Consider the following 17,516-nt stretch of genomic DNA (forward strand, 5'->3'; position numbering starts at 1 on the left):
GAAGAAAAGAATGTAGATGAAAGAAAACAAAAAATAAACGTAAAATGAGAAAAAACATATTATATTATATTAGACTCTAGACTCTTTTTTTACTTTTTTACTTCCGAGCGCAGTTACTCCAACAGTGGATTTTCTGCGCCCGAGCGCAGCAATGATCCGCCGTAATTTCAATAAGAAAATGCATTATTTTGCTGTCAATTTGGAGTTATAGTTATTATAATAGGCCTAATAGGCCTACTAGTTATTATACGCATGTATATTTATTAATAAGAAATAATAGGCCTAATAAGAAAATCTATTATTTTACTTCCGAGCGCAGTTACTCCAACAGTGGATGTTCTGCGCCCCCCCGAGCGCAGAAATGATCCACCAGTATTATAATAAGAAAATGTATTATATTGCTTCCGAGCGCAGTTACTCCAACAGTGGATGTTCTGCGCCAGAGCGCAGAAATTATCCACCAGTATTATAATAAGAAAATGTATTATATTGCTTCCGAGCGCAGTTACTCCAACAGTGGATGTTCTGCGCCCGAGCGCAGCAATGATCCACCGTTATTATAATACGAAAATCTATTATTTTGATTATTTTTATTAATATAATAAGAAAATATTACTTATTATACGCATGCATATTGTATTTTATTAATAAAATAATAAATAAATTTCTGCGCCCGAGCGCAGCAATGATCCGCCGTAATTTCATTAAGAAAATGCATTATTTTGCTGTCAATTTGGAGTTATAGTTATTATAATAGGCCTAATACTTATAGTTATTATACGCATGTAGCCTATATTTATTAATAAGAAATAATAGGCCTAATAAGAAAATGTATTATTTTACTTCCGAGCGCAGTTACTCCAACAGTGGATGTTCTGCGCCCGAGCGCAGAAATGATCCACCGTTATTATAATAAGAAAATATATTATTTGCTGTCAATTCGGTTATACTAATAGCAATTAACTTCTCGGAGTTTAGTTATTATAAGCATGCATATTATTTTTATATAATAAGAAAATATTAGTTATTATACGCAACTACAGTGGATGAGCGCAGAAATGATCCACCGTTATTATAATAAGAAAATGTATTATATTGCTTCCGAGCGCAGCAACTCCAACAGTGGATGTTCTGCGCCCGAGCGCAGCAATGATCCACCGTTACATATAAGGGACTGCGCCCGGGCGCATCAATTCCGACAGTGGATGTTCTGCGCCCGAGCGCAGCAATGATCCACCGTTATTATAATACGAAAATCTATTATTTTATTTCCGAGCGCAGTTACTCCGACAGTGGATGTTCTGCGCCCGAGCGCAGCAATGATCCACCGTTACATATAAGGGACTGCGCCCGGGCGCATCAACTCCGACAGTGGATGTTCTGCGCCCGAGCGCAGCAATGATCCACCGTTATTATAATACGAAAATCTATTATTTTACTTCCGAGCGCAGCAACTCCGACAGTGGATTCTCTGCGCCCCCGAGCGCAGAACATCCACTACCGGATGTTCTGCGGAGGGGCGCAGGAGCTCCACTGGTGGATGACGTACATACATGTTTTGTGCTAAAATTGTCTGAAATTGGAAATTTTTAGTGCACTTTGCGCGCACTTAACCAGGAAATTATAAAGAATTATGGCCAAAATTCATTTCTATTAAGACCATATTAGTAATAAAAAAAGCAATTTATTTTAGTCTCGTGGAGCGCGCAATTTCTTTGAAAAAGTAATAACCCAGTTTACCATTTTCCCGAGTCTTGGGCCACTGTAGCCAAATTTTAACTTATTTCCTTTGTTTTTTTATTTTTCTTTGATATATTTGAAGGTGTAGGCCTACTTTTCTTTGAAAGTACACTTTCTTTTCGATGGGGGTGCGTCGCACCACCCGCACCTACCCCCATTTTTGTTTGGTGGATTTGGGTCCCCACGTCCCCGCCCCCGGAAAGTGACCCCCCCCTGGAAAAATCCCAGCTACGCCACTGATAGCGGGAGCCAGCTTTGTTTGTTATTTACTATATAGTATTTAGGCATTTATTAACCAGAATAGGCTGTTGTTGTAAATAATAAAAATTAATAATTTATATTGTTGAAAAGAAAAACACATACCTCTGATGTAGGCCTATCAATTACCAAATCGCTGCTTGTACCCCTAGCACGACGACTACATTAATTATAGAGTAGCCTAAGTTATTCTGACCTTGTTTAGCTGTCGAATGTAATGTGTGCTGAGTAAACGGCATTAGCGGTAGTGCGTACTTGTTACAGCAACGGAATTTAGTTTTCAACAAATATAATGGAGAAAGTGACAGACAGTTGGTTGTGAATTTTCCGTGTTCAGATTTCATGATTTGTGTTTTACTTTTATGTGGGTTTCTCTTTGGGATCAAAAATGGTAAGAGCAATTCTTGTTTATTAACTTATTTTCACTCAAGTTCGTTAGCCTGTGCTCTACAGTTTGCTGGATGTACGGCACTATAATTATAAGCTTACTCACTCACTGTCATGACTGTCTGTGTCACTGTGAGTGTGACTGTCCATGTCTGACTGACATGATGACTGACAGTACACTGATTACACTCACTGCACTACAAGATTCTTCCTTATAGTGCCTCCCTCATGTAAAGCTGAATTTATACTCAATCGCCGAGCGATTGCGATAAAACGCTTTTGAAAAGCGATGGGAAATCGCCGAATTTTTCGATGCATCGCCCGTCGCTTAGGCCAAGAAAAAAAAATTGTTTGCTTGCCCTCAATTGAATTTTAAAAATTGGGTCGGTCGGTCGGGATTTCTTTTTTTTTTTTTTTTTTTTTTTTTTATTACTAGGAAACTCTAATGTTTGTATTAATTAAGGCTCCAAATATGAAAAATCAGACAATTTTGGTGTCAAAATGAATCAACTATAATTTTATTACATATTTCTTGGCCATGGTGGAACACTGTCACTGAGCAACGCTTGTAGCTTCATGAAAACACGCGAGCGTACATCGCTATCGACAAGCGAATTTGACCTCGATCGTGTGCATGTACATTAAATCTGTGCATGCACGGTTAGATTAAGTTCACTACTCATCTCACAGATACGCATGGATATTTTGATCGGCCATGTTTTCTAGTTTCGAGAGCGGGACCGAGACCCAGGCTAGCAAATGCCATGTGCCTCGCGTTGCGCAGCTTCGATAAGCAATGCATTTCATTCACCAGAAAAAGTTGCAGCATGCCGTCAAAAATATAAACAAATAAACAGACGCGTCGTCTGCTGCCCAAACGATGACGTAACGACCATTTTAAACATACAAAGACATGGTTTAGTAAATAACTAGTGTATTAAAATGTAATAAAACATACTTTGCGTTTGTATCATATTTTTCTGTGTGTTTTCCTTTTTTGACCAGTATAGTTGAACAAATTGAAAAAAATGTGGTAACAAGGTCAAGGTCAAACCACTTTGGTTTAATGGGGGGTGGGAGGGTTCAATTCCCCCATATTCAAGCAATCAAATGACTCTGACCCCCTCAAATGAAACCCCAGACCCCAAACACAAGGAATTTCCCTTAATATTTTGTTGTTGTCACATTTTCAATCATCACAATGAGTCAAGTTCACCTTGCCCCATGAAATTTATTAAATTTAAAGACCCCACTGGAACAGACCCCTACTGCCCCATGCCTTATGAAAAACCCTATTTAATTCACATTGACTGCCCCTGGTTACGGATGGTGTCATCTTTTATTTACAGTCATTCAGTCATTTAATAAAGGATTTATCTTGGATTAATCAACCCAAAAATGTCAGTCGGCACAAGTGCATCACTGTGCAAGCAAGCACAGAAAAACATATCCACTGTATGGGATTATTTCTTAACAAAGGAAACGGAGCAGCGAAGCTTTGGACTCCGAAAGATAAGAGTGCTATCCAGAACACTATGGAAGCAACCGGGATTAAATCTAGGTCAACCCTCTACAAGATTAGAAAACATGGACCTAAATCTCCAGTGAAAAGAGGACCCAAAAGGAAGCGGATAGTCGACAGTGTAGATGATTTTGATCGAGGTGTTATCAGGCGGCTAATTAGCAATGTACATAGAGAAGAAGTGGCCAACAATTAACTCAATATATGATGAGGTCAAGATTGCAATCAACTTCCAAGGTAGCAAGTCATCACTAAGAACAATTTTAAAAGACATGGGCTACAAATATAGCAAGAGGCCAGAAAGACTTGTTAAAGAAAGGCCAAAAGACACGACTACCTGAGTAAAATGAAACAAATTAGACAGCTTACCAACTGCCCTGTCGTGTATTTAGACGAAACTTTCCTCCACCAGAATCATACAAAGTCCAAATGCTGGGTAATTGCTGGATCAGGAGGATTTCTTATTCCAACCGGAAAGGGAAGCAGGTTAATTATTTTGCACGCTGGGTCAAAAGAAGGATTTGTTCAAGATGCTCTCCTTTCATTTCAATCCAAGACGGGATCTAGTGATTACCATGATGAAATGAATGGCAACGTTTTTTCTGGAATGGTTTACCCATCAATTTCTGCCAAATATACCCCAACACACTGTCATCGTCATGGACAATGCACCTTATCATTCAGTTCAGGAGGAACGAATACCGACGATGAACACAAAGAAAGCGAAATGCAAGAGTGGCTAACAGCTCAAAATGTAGATTGGTGTCCAACCATGATCAAGGTGCAGCTTTATGCACTTATTCAGATGCACAAACCAAGGTGTACTGAAGATGGTAATTGACGAATTGGCAAGATCCCATGGTCACTATATTCTGCGACTGCCCCTTACCATTGTGAGTTGAATCCTATCGAACTGATTTGGGGGCAAGTCAAAGGTGACGTTGCAACAAAAACTCAACGTTCAAGATGGTAGACGTTAAAAAGCACCTTGAAAATGCACTAGCAAATGTAACGCCTGAAAATTGGGCTAAAGCCGAGCAGCATGTCATCAAACTTGAAGAAGAAATGTACAATAATGAAGTCAGAATTGACACAACACTACCGGAGGACCAATTGAACAGCTTCAGATTCCAAATTGAAGTCGACGATAGCAGCAGCGAAGAGTCCGACTCGGACTCTGAAGATGACGATGCCTATGCCAGTGCACCAGAGTTCCCGCTTGGAGTTTGAGTGAAGTGTAAACAGGTAAGTCAGATTATAATTTACAAATTGTCCTTACAATTACATGAAATTCAACATGCATGCACATGATCATCATAGGGTAGTGCGCTTGTACACAATGTTTTTCATGATTTACTTCATTGATTTTGAATAGTGCAAATCCTTGACCTGCTAACCAGTCGAGTGCGTGTCGCATAAATAATCCTACCTGCAAAAAGCAGTCATTTCTTCTGCACTGCAAGTGCAAGTTGAGCTGCTCACAAATACACAATATGCAATCGATCCAAGGTTTATCAAATCAGTTTGTTGTTTACTTTGTGACTTGCAAGTGTCACTTTCGCGTAAATACGCGAGTGACACTTGCAAGTCACGGCAAACAACAAACAAAAAAATCAACTCGACGAGGCATGTTTGAACTGCATTCTTGAGCTAGCTCACGCACTCAGCTCCGGTCAACTGCTTCGTTTTCTCGGATTTTACAGCATATCATAGCACATACACGTTATGATAGTAATCCCAATCATCATCGAGTGCTCATAGAAGCAGAAACATATAATATGATCCATGAATTGGTGCAAATATTGTAAATGATCCATTAAATTTCGCCAACATCGCGGTAAAATTATTTACATCTTCCACATGTCTCTGTACTGTACGCCAGCCGTATATCGGCCTGTATTTTAAAGTACGGCGATGTACGTGATGACCTCTGTCAACTAACCAATCACATAACGGCAGGGTTAAGGTCATCAATGATCGAGGTCACTGCGCCGTACAGTGTATATACGCTTAGTACGCTACATGGACGCAATAGAAGTGTTCCAGGTTGGCCAAGAAATACGTAATAAAACAGTAACATTAGAAAACAACTAAAATGTTGAACACAAGCTCTAAAATACATTTTTTTTACATCTTCAGAATGCAAAAATTTGAAAAGAAAAAAAAACTTTTTCAGGAATTTCCAAAAATAGGGTCGGTATTCTTTTGTACAGTAAATAGAAAAAAAAACTTTTTCCTGATTTCCAAAATTAGGGTCGGTCGGATGAGGGCAAGCAAACATCTTTTTTTTTGGCCTTAAATTGCATTTATTCTGTCGGTCGGACAACCGGGCTATCTCTAGTCTCGGGCCCAAACTGCATGTGGCTCACGGTTTGTTATGAACAACAGAAACCGACTGAAGGAGGCTACATAGCGATGTTGCTGGAGTGGCATTCAATTTCGGAAAAAACAACACTCGACCATGGAATTTAATTTTAAGTTTGTCAGTATATAAGCGGTAAATCAAGTAAGTTTCTTCCACTCTGAAGACTTAGAAGCGGTTGTGTGATTCCACTGACTATTTGCGGTCGAAATTTACATAACACCAATGACAGAAATCATCAACAAAAATCGAATCACGGACTTGTTTTCACTCGAACATCATCAACCGGAAGTGACGTGACACGGACCGACAGAATACTTATCACTGCGATAGCGATTGCAGACGACAATAAAAATATTCTAAATGCCACAAAATACATTTTTAAAACATCAGTTGCTGTCTATAATTATTGCTTTGAATTAATTCAGCACCAAAGTTAATAATCGAGAAAGATAAATTAATAGATCCAGTTGGTTGCATATGATTGGTTGATGCATTCACGTGTCAAGCGATATCGCTGGGAAGTTGAGATTTCTTCAACTTGCAAAAGCGACATCGCTTTTGCCTCCGCGATTTGAATCGATTGATCGGCTTGACGCTCTGGAAATGTAAGTAAACATTGAGCATGCGTGAAAATCGCTTTTCTGCAAAAGCGATTGAGTATAAATTCAGCTTATGAGTATTATCGCACTGCGTACAGACAAGCTGTACTTAATTTTACTCTGTCTCTGGAACCTAGAGTAGATGAGTGTATTTTTTGAAGTACAATCAACAGCATGACATGGACAGTACCGGGATGATCCCCTGCTCATGCTGCTCTATTCGAATATAGCCTGTGTGACGTTCTTTAACGTGCACACTACATTTAAATGTGAGAAAATATGCATCACACAGGACCAACAGCTTAGGCCATTGAAACTCAATACTGAGTTTAGCGTCCCATTTTTTTTCAGCTTATAATGAGGCAACTATTTCATTATTCATTATTCATTATTTTCAAGGTTTCATTATCAGCGGCCTTTTACCAATGCTTATGTACTTTTGTTCATTCTTATTGGGTATCGCCAGTCCCAACAGCACACATTATACGTTTATAAAAGTATAATTATCTTGCTTTTTGTTTTTCATGTATTCCGAAGTATACCAATCTTCTACACTCCAATTTGTACTAACCTCTCTGTACAATGTATACATTTTAGGATAAGGGGAAATGGGGGGTGACTCATTTATACAAAAATAACAATCATGCAGAACATTATGAAATAATTATTATTGGCACCAATTTGTTTAAAACAGGTCTTTTATAGTATCTATACAATATTATACCAACAATGTCCATCTGGTAAAAACATTTTGGCTAGGTTCTCTTCTAGTCTACCCTGGTATCCCAAAGGTATAATTGAAATAATTGGATAGAGCAAGGGTCAAAAATCTGTATATTTTTAATGCTCAAATATTTACATGAATTCTTCTAATAATTGTCAAGGCTTTCTATAGTTTTTGAAGGGTTCAAATACAAAAAAAGGGGGTTTAAAAATTTGAAAGAACAAAATTTCTTTCAGGTTTAGTAGTAATTTGCAAAATAATGAATTATTTTCAGATTTTACATCTCAAATGCGGCACAAAATTCATAACGCGGGCGGCGGACGCTAAACTCAGAATCAAGTTTCAAGTGCCTTAAAGTGCCCTCCGAAGCACTAAGCAAGTAGAGTGAAGTGCCTTGCTCAAGGTCAAGGACACAAAGAGCCAGCCAAGCTCAGGTGGACCTGGGATTCGAACCCCTTGACCCTTGGATTCACAGTCCAACGCCTAAAACCGCTAGGCCACGCTGGCGACGGAGCAGCCGTACTATTACGCTGTCTTTCCTATTCGGCGATGATGACAATTTTGACCTCCTCGTCTGTTTACAAACAGAGAGGTAGACAAACGACCGACATTCCGCTTGTCCAAAAACACTCAAGTATCATGGTCCCACATCATGGCCCTAGTAGTTGTTCCTTCGTCACCATAGGACCATGAATGCCGTACGTACGTAGAAACGGGGCACCCTGAACTCATGTCGCGGTGATGACGTCACACTGCTGCCGCCAGTGGTCGGTTGTTGTTTTCAAAATGCATAGCTAAAAGTGCTATACATAAATTTGAGCTAAATTCCACGTCAGTATTTACCTCAAAAAAGTTCCCTAACGCATCCTCCGAAAGGGCAGAAATTTGCCCTTTTTCGGACTCGGTTAACTCTCTTGTTTTTGGCATTTTGACACAAAGCATGTGGGGATATCCCTCAAGCTAGCAATGTTAAGCCAGGTAATTTTGGTGGTTCCCGAATCTGTCAAGCTCTTGCAATAGCAAAATTACGTCTGTCAAATAAACGGCTATCAGCAAAAACCTGACCTCTGACCGTTGCTAGGAGATGTTTTGAAGTAGTTTCAAGACCCCCTGAAGCTGTACCAACTGTGTTTATAAATTGTTTATAATGTTTACTGAGCATCGGTTTCAAAATACCCACTTTACGTCGCGATAATGAGCTCATGACTAATTAATGAGGGAAATGTCAATGGTGATATTACACGTAAATTTTGATTTCTTGAAAACAATCGTGAATTCTGATGGCTTTAAGCATAAAATCCAGCACAAACATGAATTTATTGATGATAAATAAATGATGATGAACACATACAACCTGTATTTTCTTGGATTTGATATTTTATTAGCAACAAGGTGAGTTTGGGAAATGTGTGTGATGAGCGAATAGTATACAATATTGGCGGCAGAGATTAGCCGAGATTTGATGACAATGACAGAAGTTGTAGATTCGCTACACAAACACAAATATTGCATCGCCAAATGCTACACATTTTTTTTGCATCAATTGCAAAATAACTGCGATGCAAAATTTGGAAACTGCTATGCAAACATGTGTTTTGCATATTAGCACAAACAGCTATGCAAAAAAATTGACTGAATTCGAACCCTGGCACCGCTGCCGGCATCTATTTATAGGAAGAATTCAAAACATGGCGACGATAACAGTCACAAGTCTGGTCTTACTCTTTTACATCCTCACTTGCGCTCAAAATTTACGAACATGCACCAAATATGTTTTGTTTAAGTCTCATCTTCACGTGAGGAATGGTAGGAAGTGGTATTTATGAGAAAAAGTGGTACCGGTATTTTATGTGTACCCTGGAAAGTTTAAGGTAGACATCAGGGGTAGCGCTAGAACTAAACACTCGAGGGTCCGCAGGGACCCCCGAACTTGCAAAAAATTAAAAAGTAGGGGGTCCGGAGTAGAGTTTGGGGAGTCCCAGTTGCACAAATGCAGTATAAATAGTATATCTGCAATAGCGCTAGATTGAAAAACTGGGGTCTGTAGGGACCCCTGAACTTGCAGAAAATTTAAAAACAGGGGGTCCCAACTCTATTTTGGTGGGTCCGGGACCCCAAAAAGCAACTTAGCGCTACCCTTGGTAGACATCTCAGACCTTCGTATGGAGAAGGAGTACCTCAGGCTAGGTCCACAATAGCGTGATTCACGTATGTACATGTAACATGAATACGGATTAAAAAGCTGTCAAGTAGAACCATGTGCTTCTTTTGTCCAATTTGCCATCAAGGTTTCATGGAAACAGTTCAGACCCAGAACACGATCATGTTAGATATTAATATTTTGTTCTGGGACTGATTATTCGGACTGGCGACGGAGTACCTCTGCTGCAATGGTACTTCGCGGCTACTACCGCTGCTCAGTGGTGTAGCCAGTTGGGGGGGGGGGGGGCAGCGGGGCTAGTGCCCCCCCCCCGCTCGTCATGGCCGTCGGTTCATGTAAGGCCGTCAGTAGACGGAAGGTGTTGGTGAAAAAAATTGGGTTAACAATAGACTATTTTTCACCCAGGGTAACAGAAAAAGGGGAGAATTATAAAAAAAACGCTGAAAAATTGTGAATGACATTAAATTTTACATAAAAATTTTGTGTTTTTACGCCTATGTTCTTTTTTTTTTTTTTTTTGCCCTTCACTTTTTCAAACCATGCAAAAAATTGGGGTCAACAAATCGCAACTTCCGTCGGCAAAAAATATTTCCGTCGGTATTTACAAGTTGTGCCCCCTCGGTTCAAAAATCCTGGCTACACCACTGCCGCTGCTACTACCGAGTACCCTAGCCCTTTGTGGCTGACGCTGGTACTACACCAAAGTACCAGCGTTGGCCACCATACTGTAGATTCCCCATAGCAAAGTACTTACATCGATACTCCACCATGCGTCACCTAATAGTAAGAGTCCACTGCGCTGTATGACTTAATATAGGCACACCATAGTCTGGGGTACTTCGATGGCCCTTCAGCGGAAGTACCTGCACAGTAACCGCATCCATGGTGTTCCCATGTGTCAGCAGTGAAGTAGCAGTGAAGGTACTCACCCGCGAGGTACTCCGTCGCCAAAATCCGTTGATTGTACAAAAAATGTATAGTTCATTGACTTCAAGGCGCGCGCGCCCGTGACGCGGCCGACTGCGCGTTCAACTACGCGTTCAACAAGGCTTGTACACGAACGCATTGAAGTGGAATTATTAATTTGTTATGATGGATGTATTGCTTGTTGCACAATGCAGTTTTTCCGTTCGCCGGCGACAGTGTTATAATCCTGTTGCTTTTCTTTTGTTTTCCGTTTTGTTTTGTTAAAGGAAAATAACACTTTAATTTGTTAATACCAAATCAACATCATCATTGCTATAATAATAATGTTTTAGCAATAATTAAATGTTACTTAGACCGAGATCTTTCTGTTTTAAATTGCCTTGTTCCAAAACCTGAATATTGTTATTTATTTTCTTGTGTTTTGATTTTTGTATAGGCCTAATGGTTTTATGTTTGTTTGATTGTTTACTTGGTTGGTTAGTTAGCTGTTTGCTTGGCTGGTTTCTCAGCTTGGTTGTTTTCATTTGTAATTTTTATCTTATTTAATTTAATTATTTATTAAGTTCAGAAATGTTTAGAAAAGATCGCATCATTCATTTTATTGACATGTTTTTTATTTATTAACTTATTAATTTATTAATTTGCTTTAATTATTTACTGATTTATTTACTTACCTATTTATTTATTTATTTATTTATTTATTTATTTATTTATTTATTTATTTATTTATTTATTTATTTATTTAGTTGTTTATTTATTGATAAATTTACTTCTTATTTACTTATTTAGTCACTTATTTATTTAGTTGTTTATTTGTTTGCTTACCGTACTCATTTAGTTATTTATTTATTTACTTATTTAGTTACTTTAGTACTTACTTGGTTATTTTCTTATTTCCTTATTTATTACTCACTTAGTTATATATTTATTTAGTTATTTGCTTATTTATTCACTTAATTATTTACCTAGATCTCCTTATTTATTTATTTACTTATTTGGGTAATTATTTATTTAATTACTTATAGTTGTTTACATATTTATTTATTTACTTACTCCTTTAGTTAATTACTCACGTACTTATTTGCTTATTTATTTACTCAGTTGCTTACATTGTACTTATTAATTTGTTTATTTACTTATTTATTCACCCATTAGGCCTACTTATCTTATCCCCTTAAAATGCCCAAAGAACAAAATAAGACACATAAATCAAGAACATATTTAAATCAATATAAATATGGCAACAGAAACAAATAAGAAATGGCAACCCGTTTGCCTCATTTTCTTGCCAGAGTACTGATGTCGATACTCAGCCACAGAGTATCTGGCAGGTGAGTACCAGTGTCGGTACTCGGAGTACATGTACCTACTTTCACAGGTTTTTTGCTGTTTTGCGGGCCCATTTGTTAAATACTCTGCCATCTTGCCTTCTTACGGCCTGTAAAAATTAGAAAATATCTTTTAATTGGTCCATAAAAGGCAGAGAAAAGTAGTGCCGCCAAAAAAATGGCTGGGGTAAGGGGTGTGTTAAAACATATCTTAAGTTATAATGGGCATACAAAAGCAACGAAACTGGACCTTATAGCATGTATGGGGGGCGTAGAAAAGTAAAGAAAATATACCTTATAAATATAATGATGGCATATTTTCTTTCCCTTTGTACGGGCCAACTAAAGTCTCTTTTCTTCTTATGGGCCATTAAGTTTTTATACGGGCCCACTAAAGGGTTCCTTTTTTTTCACGGGTCATCCATTCTTGACAGGCCCATTTTATGCTTGTGATTGGTCGCCCACATCTCGTTATGGTTTAAATCCTCCAGGCACCTGCCATTACCATTAATAACTACATGGTACACAACTATGCGGCCCTTTGTGTTGGCGCGAACATTATACTCTCAGTAGGTGCGTGAGCGCATCTTGTACTTCCAGGCTTTGTGCTTGCAGTTAACCGTGTCTTTTACAGAGCCCTATATAGGGCTCTGTGGCCTCTTCTCATTATGCACGATCGTAGTAAGACCTGCCCGGCGATGCTAAAACCAAACGGAAAACTATGCCTCGGGGCATGTACGCATAGTCATGGTTTTGAGATCACCACAGGCCTATAATTTTAACCATGTCCCAAAAAAAAAAAGCTGTCAATATTTGTATACTGCTCATCACAGCCCTCATTTTTTAATATAAAATTAAAAAGGTACGGTACTAGTAATTTTTCATATCATTCAACCATCATACATACATGTATGTAAGAGTTGTTTTAATTTTCAGCTTTTGCATACGGTCATTTTCACAGTAAAGGGTGTTTTATTTTTAGGGTCAAAATTTCAAACCACTTAAATATGTTTCTGTTTACTGAAATAATGCATAGAAGCAACTTAAATTCCAGTAAAATAATGTTTCAAGGCTTAAACCTTTTGATTTATAATAAAAAATTTGACATTTCCATAACATTTTGGTTAAAATTTAAGAAAAAATGTATTTTACATAAGCTCAGAAAATTATGTTACAATGGAAGCTGGAATTACATGTAAAATTCCATTCTAAAGTAAGTCAACAGATAAGTTAAATTTTATACTATGTTTTGCTATGAAAATTATTATATATACTTAGTTCTCCGGGTTAATAGGATGAACAAATTTTAATCTTTCCCCAGAGTAGGCCATTGCACATAAACGTTGAAAAAAAACACCCAGTGCATCCGGCCAGATTCGAACCGGCAACCTTTGTATTACTAGCACGACGCTCTAACCAACTGAGCTAAAGAGGCTCGTTGGAGAAGAGCGGAAGATATTACAGACTTGTTATGAGAGCTTTATTGAATACAAATTCCATGTACATGTACCTCAAGCCTGGATCAAATATGGGCAACATCATTGATCTCATTGTTAAATTATTCTTTTTCTTTCAGAAAATTTACCACGTTAGAATCAAGAGAGGGCCGTGTTTTCTCTAGTTGAAGATTTCCGTCACACAGCCTTTGCAATGGAGACCAGTAGCAGTAAAGGTTCTCAGAGTATAAGTACTGTAAGTGGCAGCCTCGCACGGCAGTAGAAGTGAAAACCAAACAGGTAATTATGATCATGGCCAGATACCTAGGATACGTCCCAGATTCAAAATGTTTATGTAAGCAGACAATTTCGACAAGTCTAAAAGTATGAGATAAGGCACCAGAAACAAATTGGTTTGATCTTTGGATCAATCGTCGATGCTGCTTCGGTGCTTATTTTAATGAACTATCAACTAATTAATCAGAATAAATGCTAAATTCATTAGTCAATATCACTACCGCAAAAATTACTAATGCTATTACAATTATTTTAAAACAATAGTGAGTTAATTGATTTCATAAATAATAAGGATAATAATAATAAGGATCGACCAAGCATCGATGGTCAATCAAAAGATCGAACTATAAAGCTGGTTTTTAATTTAGTTAGTCTCAGAAAATATATTTTTTGAGAGTAGGACCATAGTCTTTCAGATTTTTTTTTCAGTATTATCACCAGTGGCCATGCCAAGAGGAACTCCTCGCCCAACTTAAGCTTTGTCACCAACCCCTGATTTGCTGCCCAGTCAGAATAAAATCATTGAAAATCCTACTTATGGGGACAAAATGTGGCAAATTTTCCCCTTCCATATTTCCTTGCCCTGGCACTGCCACTGATTATAACTAGGCCTGTTATCGACTGTCGTATGTGTCGTATTATCGTCGATATGACCCTAAATCCGACATGTCAAAATAAATTGTCCTTTTTCGACACTTTACGACACAAATCTAAAAGAAAAAAACTAAATATCCATGCAATTTTGTGCGAATAAGCTTGCCGTACGATCATGTTTTCATCGGAAAGTCAAAAATTACCTCCCGAAGTTGACCTGACCCCGGAAGTAGAATGAACCAGGAAGTATGTTTACACCGGAAGTCGGCAATCATAACTCATTTCGGCGTGATTCTAAGCTTATCTATCGACTTTTTTCAGCATTTTTAAATCTCATTACGAGTTTCGACACGTGTCGATTGTCTTTTTGTCCCCGACGAAGTGTTGAATTAGAAATCATGTGTCGATAACAAGCCTAATTATAGCAGGGTCAGTCCATATCAAAACAGATTGAGTGTACACCCACCCTCTTGGATTTTGCTCTCCTTTGGCTCAGGGGTACCTTTCATGGATCCCTAGGTGAGGTCACAAGAAAAAATTCAATTCCATTTAGTTTGAATGGCGGGCAATCAAAGTTTGGCGACCTCGACCAAAATTGGGAATTTAAGGGGTCCAAATGACAAAGTGCTCTCTTTGAGGGCACTTTCTTCTTAATTGAATCAGTTGTGATCCTCTTTTGAATGTGGTCACTCACTGGCAGTGTCTGAAATACCTAATGCCAAAAAGAGAGATTTGAATTTAGTTGGGATTTCAGAGGGGTCAAAATCAGCACCATACTGTTCAATCAAATTATCTTGATTTTGAAGAACCCATGATAATGTCACAGTGCACTTATAGGTCCTAATTATGTTCAGAATGGATTAACCATATGCCAATGTCTATGAGCAATTCAATAAAAGAGAAATTTCTAGACCCCTACAGAATTTTAGGCCACCCCTAAAGTGGTTCAGCCACAAATGGCACTTAAAATCGGCAAATTTTGACACCTAATAACTTTAGGTGTACACCAGATATGAATTTCTAGTCTTTTGCATCTGAAAGAATGTAGTTTAATGTTACTAGGAACATAAGATTTGTTTTGTATTTTTGTGTTTTAGTATTAAGTTGACGCTTTCAAAAATAGTCATTTTTGCCTAACATACCATGCATACAGGATACGGTACAAAATGCCAATTTTAGTATGATATTTTTTTATATTTTTGATCACTTAATAGCCATTTGTATTATTTATCCTGATATTTCAAGTTGCTCTTGAGTCAAGTAATAAGAAAAAACTACTTTCTAATCCTCTGTATGGATTTTTAAGGGGTCAAAAATGCACTTCCTGGCAACGATGCACATGCAAAGTACAGGTTATGGGGGTCAAATTTTCAGAATGCTCCCAATTATGTCAAGTAATATATCAAATTACTCGTATGGTCATGAGGATTCCAAAAATGTATAGTTTGTTATGTGTCAGACCTTTCAGGAGGCGCTCTGACGAAAAAATGTTCATAGGTCAACGACCTTTTGAATTCTGACCATAGTTAACAACGTCTGATTTTGGTAATTTTGGTGTCTAATTACATATGTTTTCTTGCATGAGAAATACAACTAAGCAAATTAAAAAACTATACAAGGAACCAATGAACCTCTTTCGCAATATGTCTGCCAAAAGCATCCATATTGTAATAAGGAGGTCATTGCTTCCTTGTACAGTTTTTAAGTTATGTAGTTGTATTTCTCATGCAAGAAAAATATATTAGACACCAAAATCGGACGTTGTTAACTATGTAATAACAGGATAAATAAGACAATGATCAAAAATAGAAAAAAGGGTATGTTGAAATTGACATTTTGTACCCATAACCTGTACATTATTAGTCAAAAATTGGGATTTTTGGGACCATGCATCAACTTAGTATCAAAACACAAATAATACAAAACAAATCTTATGTTCCTAGTAACATTAGACTACATTCTTTCAGATGCAAAAGACTAGAAATTCATATCTGGTGTACACCTAAAGTTATTAGGTGTCAAAATTTGCCGATTTTAAGCGCCAGTTGTGGCTGAACCACTTTAGGGGGGCCTAAAATTCTGTAGGGGGTCTAGAAATTTCTCTTTTTTTGAATTGCTCATAGACATTGGCACATGGTTAATCAATTCTGAACATAATTAGGACCTATAAGTGCACTGTGACATTATCATGGGTCCTTCAAAATCAAAGATAATTTGATTGAACAGTACGAAGTGCTGATTTTGACCCCCTGAAATCCCAACGAAATTCAAATCAATCTTTTTGGCATTGGGCATTTCAGACACAGCCAGTGAGTGACCACATTCAAAAAGAGGGTCACAACTGATTTAATTAAGAAGAAAATGCCTCTCAAAGAGAGCGCTTTGTCATTTTGACACCTTAAATTCCCAATTTTGGTCAAGGTCGCCAAACTTTGACGGCCTGCCATTCGCAAACAAAATGGAATTTGAATTTTTTTCTTGTGACCTCACCTAGGGGTCCATGAAAGGTATCCCTGAGCCAAAGGAGAGCAAAATCCAAGAGGGTGGGTGTACACTCAATCTGTTTTGACATGGACTGACCCAGCAGCTTCATCCATGACCAAACAATATTCTTAATCTTGCATAATAAAACACACAGAGTCATAAAACTCAGAAAGAATTCATTTCAAACTTCAAGACACCTGAACTTTGAACAGACCATGCATGTTTATGATTCAGAATTGGGTTGGTCAGTCGGGATTATTTTCTTTTTTTTTTTTTTAAAGGTCATAGCTAAAACATGACTGCATGCCTTTAATTAGCCTTTTATATAGCCCAAATAGTTGTGAATTGGGATGTTTCTCTAGTAATCTATACTGTATACCACTTCATTCATGTTTTTAAAACATTTTAGAAGTGTGTAGAAACTGTACAAAAATAATCAAGATGTCAAAAATGTTGAAAGAAAAAAAAAAAAACTTTTTCTGGAATTTTCCCAAATTAGGGTCGGTATTCATTTGTATAGTTACACACACAAAAAACCTTATTTCCAGATAAGGGCCGGTTCTTTTTTTTTGTTGCCATACTGCAGAACAGGCAACTCCATTGTGTGTCATAATAGTATACTCTGGGAATAATTCAGGAATCCAATAAAAATGACACATACATAGCACAGGCATGAAACATATTAGCAATTTCC

At 37.7% G+C, this 17,516-nt stretch overlaps 1 protein-coding gene across 1 annotated transcript in view; it reads left to right on the forward strand.

The window, feature by feature from the left end:
- Positions 1-2,290: 2,290 nt before the first annotated feature.
- The window catches only part of LOC140161032 (protein furry homolog-like), a 119,637-nt gene continuing 104,411 nt past the window's right edge, over positions 2,291-17,516 (forward strand). The window contains 2 exon segments of the mRNA XM_072184411.1: positions 2,291-2,389; positions 13,588-13,747. The gene's annotated coding sequence lies outside the window, so the exon portion shown is untranslated.

Source organism: Amphiura filiformis, chromosome 9, assembly GCF_039555335.1.
Source record: "Amphiura filiformis chromosome 9, Afil_fr2py, whole genome shotgun sequence".
Lineage (NCBI taxonomy): Eukaryota > Metazoa > Echinodermata > Ophiuroidea > Amphilepidida > Amphiuridae > Amphiura > Amphiura filiformis.